An 11,898-nucleotide genomic window follows, 5' to 3' on the forward strand; every position below is an offset into this window, starting at 1 on the left:
CTTGAACAGACAGTGAAATTTGGAACGTGTGCCTATACCATGTGATACATTCTTACACTACCTTTTCTCCATGTTGTAATTCTCTAATAAAGTATGAAGAAAATTATCTCTTCAATGAACTGATATTTTTAATATCCAAAAATGTTTGTAGATTTTGTAGGTTATTACTAATAGGTACTATTTATGAGTAATTTAAATGTTAGAATTTACTTTTTATCAATATTTGTATCTCATTTTAGAATTAATATATATTTATAAAAAATGTGTGATGATTATTTTAAATACAATATTCCATTAATAGTTAATATTTTCCTTATTGTTATGGACAAGATACCTATAGAGAGGTCCACGTTATAATGGCAGTGTTTGATTAGCAATGATATTGCTATTCTTGTCTATCATTCAACACAGCGGACAGCGCTATCTCTTTCTCGCTTTCCACTGTTGCCAGATTATCTTCTAACAATGTATAGATAGAATCAATAATTAATTAACAAAATATTTCATCTTAATTATAAAAATACAACGAAACTAGTATTTACGTTACAATTTGTATTCTTGTTTTTTAATACGGTATTCTATTTATTTTTAAAGGGTACTATAATTTTATATTTTAAAATACATTATAAAATTATTGAAAAATAAAATTTCTTGACCAATAATAAATTGATCATTTTAAACGAGAATGAACAGTTAATATTACATCAATAAAGCTGTATCAGCTACCATCTATAGAAGGCATTGACAAGACGGAGGATCGGCAACGTTTCTATCTTATCTTTCTGCCATTATAACGTGGACCTCACTATAGAGTATCAACTACTGTTCATCTCATTTCTTCATGAGTTTACTATGAGTAATATTCGGAAATATTCATACAATAAGTACATAATTTATTAAAATGATAGGGAGAGAAATAATAAGGTAACCTTGTGCTATTCCTTTCTCAAATTTAGATAAGGTTATACATAGTTCAAAATAGGTTGAATATATTTTCACTTTTTGTGTAGTTGAGAAGTTGATGATATTGTGGTAATTATTTATATTAAATGAAAAAGACAAAGAAATTGTCGAAAACCACAGATTTATTGATATTTAGAAAGACCGGTTTCGGTTGTTACACCATTGTCAATCTCTCATGGTATGTCAGCATGTCAAGTTCATCAGAGATTGACAATGGATTTAATAACCGAAACCGGTCTTTCTGAGTATCAATAAATCTGTGGTTTTTGACAATTTCTTAGTAATTTCAATTTAATTGAATATATTTCTCAATACTCCTCGAATGATCTAGGTCTTTAGGCACAGAGAGGTACACTTTGTTCTTTTCTGGGCTTCTGGCTTGAATATAGCCTAGTGGGAATAATGAGAATTTATTATTTGAATGAAATAGATGGACTGAAAAATGAAAATTGGATTCAAAAAGCAGTAGGTCATCATGCTTGATAAAATTTGCGTTTTTAAAGCTTATTATTATAATTTAAAGTTTTCATTTATTGTGATACATTCTGTGATTCATTTAGAGTATAACATCAACCTTCAAAATTTTCAATTCATTATTCCTGGACCGAAAATCAAAGTGACGAAGCAGTGTGTGATTACATAACCTTAACTTTTGGACAGCATTAGCATTTTATCAAAATTTGTGGAGAGAAATAGTACAGGCTCAGCCTAGTTTTTCCTCCAATGTCATAATAATTGTATTATGATTATAGTGTTTTATACAATAAATGAATAAATATAAAAAATATATATATATAAAAAAAAAATTGGGTGGTGGATTGGAAATTTGAATGTGTGGATTTCAGAAATAACCAATTCAGAGCTGGAAAATTAATTGTACAGCGTTTTGTTGACCGAGCGAAGTGAGGTCTAAGATTCAAGTCAACGGTTTGGCACATTTCTCTTTATGTTTAAATGTTGCGCATTTACGGCAAAACGCGGTAATAGATTTTCATGAAATTTGACAGGTATGTTCCTTTTTTAATTTTTTGGAAATTTTGCATTTCAAGGATAATATAAAAGGAAAAAGAAGCCTCCTTCATACGCCAATATTAGAGTAAAAATCAGGCTATAGAATCATTCATCATAGCTGTCGAGTGGATTATGAATTGCATGCCATGACGCATGCAATTCAATATCTCAATGTAACTTGGTAAAAAATCAGCAGCTGTGTAGACTTTTAAATGCATGTCTCATTGCATGCAATTTTTTATGCACTAATCAATGAACTATTGATTGCGTGCAATAACGCATGCAATAAATAACTACAATAACATAGTATTGTCTCTCGAACTTTCTCTGATTTGAAGTCGGGCTGTCCTGTTGCCAGTATGTCTAAAAGGGGATTAGCTTTTGTTGTTTGCATTTTTTACACCAACCCGAACAGCTATCAGCCGTTTTCACACCGATATCTCGCCGACACGACATACAGAGAGGATTTACTCTGATGGACAGTATAAGAGGAGGCTGCGGTTTATAATTGTGCGAGGTCTACTGTTCACAGAACTACTATAGTGCGGTCCACGTTATAATGACAGTATTTGATCAACTTTGGTTTTGCTATCCTTGTCTATCATTCGACAAAGCCGGTGGTACCATGCTTTTCTAGGTCCACAACAATGCCAATTATGTTTTTGACAGTGTAGAAATATAATTAATTAATGCGGAGAATCGGCATCGCTATTCTTCTATCTTCATCCACTGCCATTATAACGTGGACCTCACTATAGTTAATAAATCACCAAATTTTTTAAATGAGTACATTTTTTTGCAATTGATCAATTCATCGCTAGTATTTTCTGCTAGGTAACTTATATGTATTATTCATTCAAATTTAAATGTATGATTGTTTATTCAACAAATTCTGAATTCCATCTCTATTTCAGGCATTTAACTCTCCACAATATTAAAATCTCAATATTAATTTGCAATTGAAGAAATATTGATTTTAGAATTCAAAACTTGAAAGACTAGAATTTAGCTTATTATTTATAATATTATTGTGAAGAAAGAAATTATTGGCTCATACTTGTTTGAGATAGGTTGTGATAGTCAAAAACATCAATGATTGGTCAACTTTTACAACGTAGAATGAGATTCACAAAAATTGGTTTGCTCAGACAGCCTACGTTTAAAAGCGCTCTGTGAGTTTCATTTTGTGGCAGTGGCAACACTGCTTCTTTTCGTACCAAAATGGCTGTGTAACAGTGGTGTAACTGTCAGTCAACAACTCCGATTGTGAAGTGCGTAGTAATAGTATTTCTAATCTAATAATTACTTTGTAGTTTTGTTAACCGGGTCTTTTCCACTAGGAATTATTAGTTTCGTGTGTTAATTTATTAATTTGAAGTCGTGATATTTTGGTGAAAATATGTATTTGCGATTGTATGAGAATACACGATTATGGCGTAAACCAGTGATAGCCTACGTAGATTCATTCCATTACGTTTATGAATTTAAACAGTGATCAATTATAAAGGTAAGTTCCTTATTATTTAAAGACTTGATATCCTTGTTTATTCAATGATTGTTACCTTTATAAACTGAAGTTTGATTTTTTAAACTAGGCCTAGTAAATTAACATTTTTATTTCGGTTCATTCTACGCTGTATCAAGTTTCATAATTATTTTATTACAGTATTTCATTATTTCCTTTTTCTCTCACTTCTTTTATTTCCTTAAGTTAAGCAACTAAATAATTTACCTTGATATTATTCCGAAATTATCATATCTTTTCCTCTGCGAACATACTCGACCATCACTAACTTTACTATACCGTACAGAATGTTGTAAAAAAGGTGGCCATAATTCAGGGCGTATAACTCCTCACATCAAGAAAATATAAAGCTCCAATTAACATAGGTTCAAAAATGCTTAGTTACTAAGTTATACAGGATGGAAGATTTCGTCTGAATTTCTGTGCCCCTGCTTGAACGAAGCCCCACGGGTATTTGTTGGCTGTTAATTGAGGTGCATAATTTAGCGTACTTTATGTAAAATAAACTGAAATTATCTCTTCAAAATTAAATTTTCGACAAGCTCTGTAAATAAATATTTTGTGTTTATTGTACATTTAACATCTAGTAAATCTTCTTCAAACCTTGAATTAACTTGTTTTTTTGGGACCAAGTTTTGTGTATTTAAAAATTACTGTAGCTACTGGTCTGGAAACAGGTTTATTCAATTTCTCAGTTTATTTTATTTTACTGAAAGTACGCTAAACTGTAGCCTACATCTTGATTAACAGTAAACATATACATATGTAGGGCTTCGTTTCAGCAGGGAAACTGAAATTCAGACAAAATCTTTCACCCTGTATAGCTTGGTAACCAAGCATTTTCGGACCTATGTTAATTATAACTTTTTTCTCCTGTTGATGAGAGGAATCACGCCCTGCCTTATAGGCACCTTTTCCAGAACATTCTGTATACATTACCTACCTAAATTTTTTTTTATCTCAATAATCATTGAAGCTACATATGGCCTACTTCGTGAATTTGTTTTTATTCTAATTCTCCAATTTCTTCTTAAATTTTGCATGATAATTAGGAATCATCCATAATATCCCCATGAAGCCTCTTCATATTCATAAAATTGAAAATTTAAAGACAATCTTCCGTCATTATTATTTCAATAACAAAACATTTTTGGACCCATATCTACTAGATTTTTTTATTTATTTCCACATCAGGAAACCACTGATAAAGTTTGTCGGTCTATTCTAGAAACACTGTATAGGCCTAATTTTTGAAATTCAATAATATAAAATGGCATAGTATCAAGTAGGCTATTCAAATATTCAATATTCAACTAGGCTATTTAAGTAGGCCCATCAATAAGGTGTTATATTTGTATGTCTTCCTGTTTTGTAATTACTTATTTAGGCAGGGAGATTTTGGATTCTGTAATTTAGTTCAGTGTAAGTGTTGAAAATGGATTTAAAAATCCAAAAGTGCTCCACACGTGAGTAGGCTACTAGTTTTAATAACTTCTATTCAAAAAAATTGACTGTGGTTTCGTAAAAATAGTATAAAAACAAATAATCCTACTTTTTAAAACCAAGCCAGTCACTGTAAACATTACACTGGAGTAATGTTTACAGGTACTGGCTTGGTTTTGAAAAGTAGGCCTATTTGTTCTTGTACTATTTTTTACGTTAATATAGTCAATTTTTTTGAATAGAAGTTATTAAAACTAGTAGCCTACTGTAGAGCGCGTTCGGATGTTTAAATCCATTTTCAACACTCCTGTTAAGTGTTGAAAATGGATTTAAATATCCGAAAGCGCTCTACAGTAGGCTATTAGGTTTAATAAGTTTTATTTTAAAAAAACTGACTGTTGTATCGTGAAAAATAATTAAAAAACGAATTATCAACTAGCAATTTGTCCTGAGATGTGAAATTGACAAGCATTCCAAAAGTGTAGAGTGATTATAAAAGGGCTTTACAACTTTGAAAGCACATAAATATTTATTGAAACCACTCACAGAATTGAGAAGGGTGCTATTTTGTTTCGAAACACTTCAAGTTTTAGGTGTCGGTGTTATTTTGGTTGGATGTGACAGCCGTTGGTAATGCGACATACATCTCACCGACAATCGATTTCTTGCCACACTCGTGCCAGCATATCAGGCATAACATGTGCAACCACAGCGATCCAAATGTGATCCGATGTTGGAGGACATTAAGATTGTCTGGTATAAGCTTTATACTTGACTAGCCGTCAGGCTCGCTTTGCTCGCCATATCCGTCTAGCCCCCGAGATCCCTGGATCGTCCAAGAATGAGATCAGCAGGCTCGCTTCGCTCGCCTGCATTTTTATCATATGTTAGGACAATCCAGTCGGGGGTCCAGACTATACGTCTGGCTAAACGGATATGGCGAGCGAAGCGAGCCTGACGGCTAGTAATATAATATCCCCAGGATTGAAGTAGCAGTGCCCAATCAATTATTCCGCGATAAATGCATTCAAATCTTCAACTTGGTGCCAACCTAACAAAGTCAACTCAACTTAATGCCAACCTGACAAAATTATTAATTTAGTTGCCAGTTAACAACTGTTTCGAAGAGGTAGGCCTACTCTATCTAGATTATAGTTCTGTAGTAACATATGATATGGAAATTTCAATTATAATTAAGAGATTGGGAAAAGAAGAATATACATGCTAAAGGACGAACTTTAAACCCTTGAAAACAACCCTTAGAGTAAAAATATTGCCAAAAGATTTCTTAGTGCGCCTCTAAAGGGCCAACTGAACATACCTACCAAATTTGAACGTTTTTGGTCCGGTAGAGTTTTAGTTATGCGAGTGAGTGAGTGAGTGAGTCAGTCAGTCAGTGAGTGAGTGCCATTTCGCTTTTATATATATAGATGAAACCTCACAGGAAGAAATGCATTGGTGTTAAATCCGTTGAGCGAAGTGGCCATGCAATTAGCCATGCATGGTAAGTCCAGGGAAGTTGAAAGCAATTGTCTAGAAACATCGATGGATTTCTTTTTGTGGGGTTTCATTAAGGATAAGGTTCATGTTCTACATCTACCAGACAATCTTAATGACCTCCGAAATCGGATCACATTCGGATCGCTGCGGTTGCACAAGTTACGCCTGATATGCTGGCACGAGTGTGGCAATAGTTCGATTGTCGGTGGGATGTATGTCGCATTACCAACGGCTGTCACATCGAATTAAAACTAGTAGTTCTGTGAACAGTAGACCTCGCGCTCAGTAAGTTACATTGACCTGTTGTTATGTTTTCTCAAAAATTGATAAATAGTTAATTAATTTAAAATGTTTTGAAACAATCCTAAATAAACATAGAGCTTTCTGTCCTATCGTACCGTGACTTGTAGTCCCGGAATGTGAGTGTGAGCGCTGTTATCAGGTCTGGCTGCAAATGTCTACAACGTTAATGGAAAGATACATTTTCAAGATGTTCGATGTTTTTGAAAGGGTAGTATTATAGCATAGCCACCTCTAATACAAGGTCCTGGCCTATGTTATTGCAACGTCGCAGTATAGGCCTAGAATCTAATACATGATTGGTGAAAAAGATCAGCTGATATTTTTAAAAATCTTTTTCACCAATCATGTATTAGATTCTAGGCCTATACTGCGACGTTGCAATAACATAGGCCAGGGCCTTGTATTAGAGGTGGCTATGATTATAGTCAACTAGACAGCTGATTTATGATGAATAGTATTCTAAAGTCTGATTTTTACGGTAATATTGGCGTTCAAAGGAGAGTCCTTTTCCTTTTGTATTATCCTTAAAATGCAAAATTTCAAAAAAAACCGTATGTATACGTCGATGCGAAATTCAAAAAGGAACATACCTGACAAATGTCATGAATTTTTATTGCTGCGTTCTGCTGTAAATGCGGATCATGAAAACATAAAGAGAAATATTGAATGAAAAAGACTAAGAAATCGTCAAAAACACTGATATATTGATAATTAGAAACATTCTTAGCCTTTTTCATTCAATATGAATAATTACCACAATATCAACTTCTCAACTACATAAAAAATAAAGAGAAATGCAAAACCGTCGACTTGAATCTTAGACCTCACTTCGCTCGGTCAATAACACCCACACCTTAAACTTGAAGTGTTTTGTAACAAAATGACTCAATTCTGTAAGTAATTACAATTAATATTTTATGTGCTTTCAAAGTTGTGAAGTCATTTTATAATCACCCTGTATGTTGATATGAAACGATTATCACTTATGCTAAATGCTAAACTTACTATATGCTAAAGAAAGTGTTTATTTTTTTGCAGTGCATTCAAATGTGAACTTGGAATCCCAAAGTTGAATAATGGTTCCCTAGGAATAAAAAGGCAACCACATCGAATTCAATTATTGGAAACCTTCAGAGTGGGTAAATATATGAGAACTTATCAACTCACAACATTAAGTTATCCGGTAAGTCAAACGTTTTCAATTATTCTCTTTTTTTTTAATTTGTGAACTTCTTCATCTTGTTTGGAATTTTTTATATGAATTCTGATTGGATATAAAAGGAATAAAGTCAGCCATCTTATAGTTATGCCATCTTAGTTATATTATTGGATATAAAAGGAATCAAGTCAGCCATCTTAAAGTTTGTTATGCCCCAATAGTTTAAAGCCATTTAGGGCCGGTTTCCGAGCTCGGGATTCAGGAAAGTTCTAGACTTTGAGGCTGTGCAAAGGCTGAAAATGAACTCTCTACTGGTGATATTTTTCAAAGTTTTTCGATTTGTATATCATGGGCTATCAAAATGATGGAGGTTTCACAGGAAAAAAAATTTCCTGATCATTACTTTTTTAGATATAAGCGCCTAAAGTTTAAAATTTTGGGACAGAACTTTTCAAGTTCGGTAAGAGATAAATCCATGAGATTTAGAGGATAGATTCTCAATGGTATTGTTAATTTAATAGAACAAAAATTTTCTGAAAATATCAATTTTTGAGAAAGTTATTCAATTTACCAAAAATAACTCAATAAAAAGTTATTTTTGGTCATTTTTAGTAAATTGATATTTTTGGAAAATTTTTGTTTTACTAGATCAACAATACCATTAAGAATCTATCCTCTAAATCTCATGGATTTATCTCTTACCGAACTTGAAATGTTCTGTCCCAAAAATTTAAACTTTAGGCGCTCGTATCTCAAAAAGTAATGATCGGAAAAAATGTTTTCCTGAGAAACCTCCTTCATTTTGATAGCTTCATGATATACAGATCGATAACTTTGAAAAATATCACCAGTAGAAAGTTCATTTTTAGCCTTTGCACAGCCTTAAACAGCTGGAGTCAGAAAATTGGCTTGCCGAAATATGGTGTAGTCGCAGTAAAACGACTAACAATTTTTAAATTGAATTTCGAAAAACTTGAAAATTGATAAAATAAAGAGAAAATAATGCAAAGTTTAAGCTATTTTGAATTATTGACCGAGCGAAGTGAGGTCTAAGATTCAAGTCTATGGTTTGGCATTTCTCTTAATGTTTAAATGTTTGAATGTTTAAATGTTTTATGTTGCGCATTTACGGCGAAACGCGGTAATAGATTTTCATGAAATTTGACAGGTATGCTCCTTTTTTAATTGCGCGTCGACGTATATACAAGGTTATTGGAAATTTTGCATTTCAAGGATAATATAAAAGGAAAAAGGAGCCTCCTTCATACGCCAATATTAGAGTGAAAATCAGACTATAGAATTATTCATCATAAATCAGCTGACAAGTGATTACACAGATGTGTGGAGACGCCAGTCTATTGCTGTATTTCCCATAAGGTCTATAGTTTCAATCAGGTACTTGTGGATGAGAATACTGCCTGAAGTCTACTGTTCACAGAGCTACTAGTACTCTCCTTTTTCAACTTCTTCTTCTTCTTCAACTTCTTCTTCTTCTTCTTCTTCTTCAACTTCTTCTTCTTCTTCTTCTTCTTCTTCTTCTTCTTCTTCGTCTTTTTTTACATTCAAAGATGAAGATGAAGACGAAGATGAAGATATGACATTGTGGATGCTCCTTGGTATGTCAGGAACAGCGATCTTCATAGAGACCTGCACGTCAACCTGGTGTCCCAGAGGCATGCGCGGAGAGGCACGAGGGCGACTGCACCAACACGACAACAGTGAGGCGATCCAGCTGCTAGACAATGTAGGGTTGGTGCGGAGACTGAAAAGGAGGAAACCGTTTGAACTAGTGTAGTGCTTTTTCTAAGTAGTGTCCAGTGAAAGAGCAGAGCTGTGGAATATAGTTTTTAGTGCAGTTGATTAAGTGTACATTTCAATCCAACAATAGAAGTAAGACTTTCTCATGAGAAATTCGCTGTTTATTTTTTTAAGTAGATGTTAGGATAGGAAAAAAAATCATCAGTCTCTAGGCTAGGGGCCGGTTTCCAAGCTGGTTATTCAGCTCAGTTCTAGACTTTAAACAGCTGGAGTCAGAAAATTGGCTTTCAGAAATTGGGTGTAGTCTCAGTCATAGTAAAAGCATAGAGAAAAGATAGCATAATTTAGTTTTAGTTTTTCGAAATTTAATTTTACCATAGAGAAACAATATCGTAAGTAGATATGCCATGGTATAGGGCGTTTATGTCGCAACTTTTACTGTTAACTCAAGCCGATAGTCCACGTAGTTCTTTCTCATAAAGCTGTGACGCTGGCAGTCTCTCATATTGTGCCGTTCATACACTCGCACCCGGCCAAAGCATTAAAAATCTACAATAATCGGCTTGAGTTAACAGTAAAAGTTGCGACATAAACGCCCTATACCATGGGGTATCTACTTACGCTATCGTTTTTCTATGGTAAAATTAAATTTCGAAAAACTAAAATTGAACACAAAATAAAATAAAGAGAAAATAGGGTAAAATTTCAGCTATTTTGAATTATTTAGAAATGTTTCATTTCGTCAAGGAAAAACGTTTCCAATTATAGAAATGAGGAAATAAAGATTATCATAGAAACTGTGATTACGCCCCGTTTTGGAAAGCCAATTTTCTGACTCCAGCTGTTTAAAGTCTAGAACTTAGCTAAATCGCGAGCTCGGAAACCGGCTCTAATTGATATGCTGACCAGGAACGAATTGAACGTTCAGTCTTAACGGCTTTATTGGAGCACAACTATGAATTTGCTGACATGATTCACATTCCTCTTGTTATAATTCAATAACAAAAATGAACACTTTTGTGTTCAGGAGTGGTCGTAGTCGAGTGGATCAGATGCTGGCTTCATGATTCAGAGGCCCGGGTTCAAACCCCGGCCCGGGCAAGATATTTATCTCGGGCCACTCCCGTGTTTCGGATGTACATGTTAAACCGTCGGTCCCGGCTGCCTAAAAAGCAGTCGTTAGGTCATGTCAGAGGCCCTGAAATTGATCAGTTGCGACGTGAAAACTATGACACCAGACCTGAGCCAGCCAGGTCACACGATATTATTATTATTAATTCAATAACACAATCATACAATGTGATCATGCTTGTGATCACATAGTTCACATTCCGCTTATACCCAATCAGAATTTAGATAAAAACTTAAACATTAATAAGTTTGACTATGATTTTGGTGATTATGTGAGAGATAATGAATATTCACAATAAATTATTTTACAATTTTTTTGAACATTTATTTTTTTGAGATTTAATATAAACAGTCAGGTGAAGCAAAACTATAAGTTGGCTGACTTGATTCCTTTTATATCCAATTAGAATTCATATTAAAATGACAAAATAATCATTTTTACATTGATCGTATGATTTTTTGGTGAGTATTTATAAAGTTCAAAGACGTATGGGAGAAATAACAATTCTTCATCATCATCATCTTCATCTTCATCTTCATCATCTTCATCTTCGTCTTCATCTCCATATTCATCTTCTTCTTGCTTTTTGTTCATCTTTGGAAGCAGGGTAAGAAGAAGATGAAATTGTGGATGTTGGTATCGTCAAAAACAGAGATCTTCATGGGGACCTGTACGTCGACCTGGTGTCTGGAGACATGTGGAGAGGTAGGCCTACAAGGGGCGGCTCCACCAACATTGAGGTGCCAGCCAAGAGAGGGTTGGTGCGCAGACTCAAAAGGAGGAAACCGTTTGAACTAGTGTAGTGCTTTTTCTAAGTAGTGTCCAGTGAAAGAGCATAACTGTGGAATATAGTATTTAGTGCAGTTGAGTGTACATTTCAATTCAACAAAAGCAGTAAGAGTTTCTGATGAGGAATTCGCTGTTTTAGCGTATGTACACACACCAGTTAGTCAAGACAAGACAAAACACATTTAGTCACAATAACTCACATAGTTGCTTATGAAGGCATGTCTAATTGCAATGAATAATCGGTGTGTGTTGCTTCATAAGCAGCTATGTGAAGTATTGTGACTAAACGTGTCTTGTCTTGTCTTGACTAACTGG

Source organism: Nilaparvata lugens, chromosome 2 (assembly GCF_014356525.2).
Source record: "Nilaparvata lugens isolate BPH chromosome 2, ASM1435652v1, whole genome shotgun sequence".
NCBI classification, from domain to species: domain Eukaryota; kingdom Metazoa; phylum Arthropoda; class Insecta; order Hemiptera; family Delphacidae; genus Nilaparvata; species Nilaparvata lugens.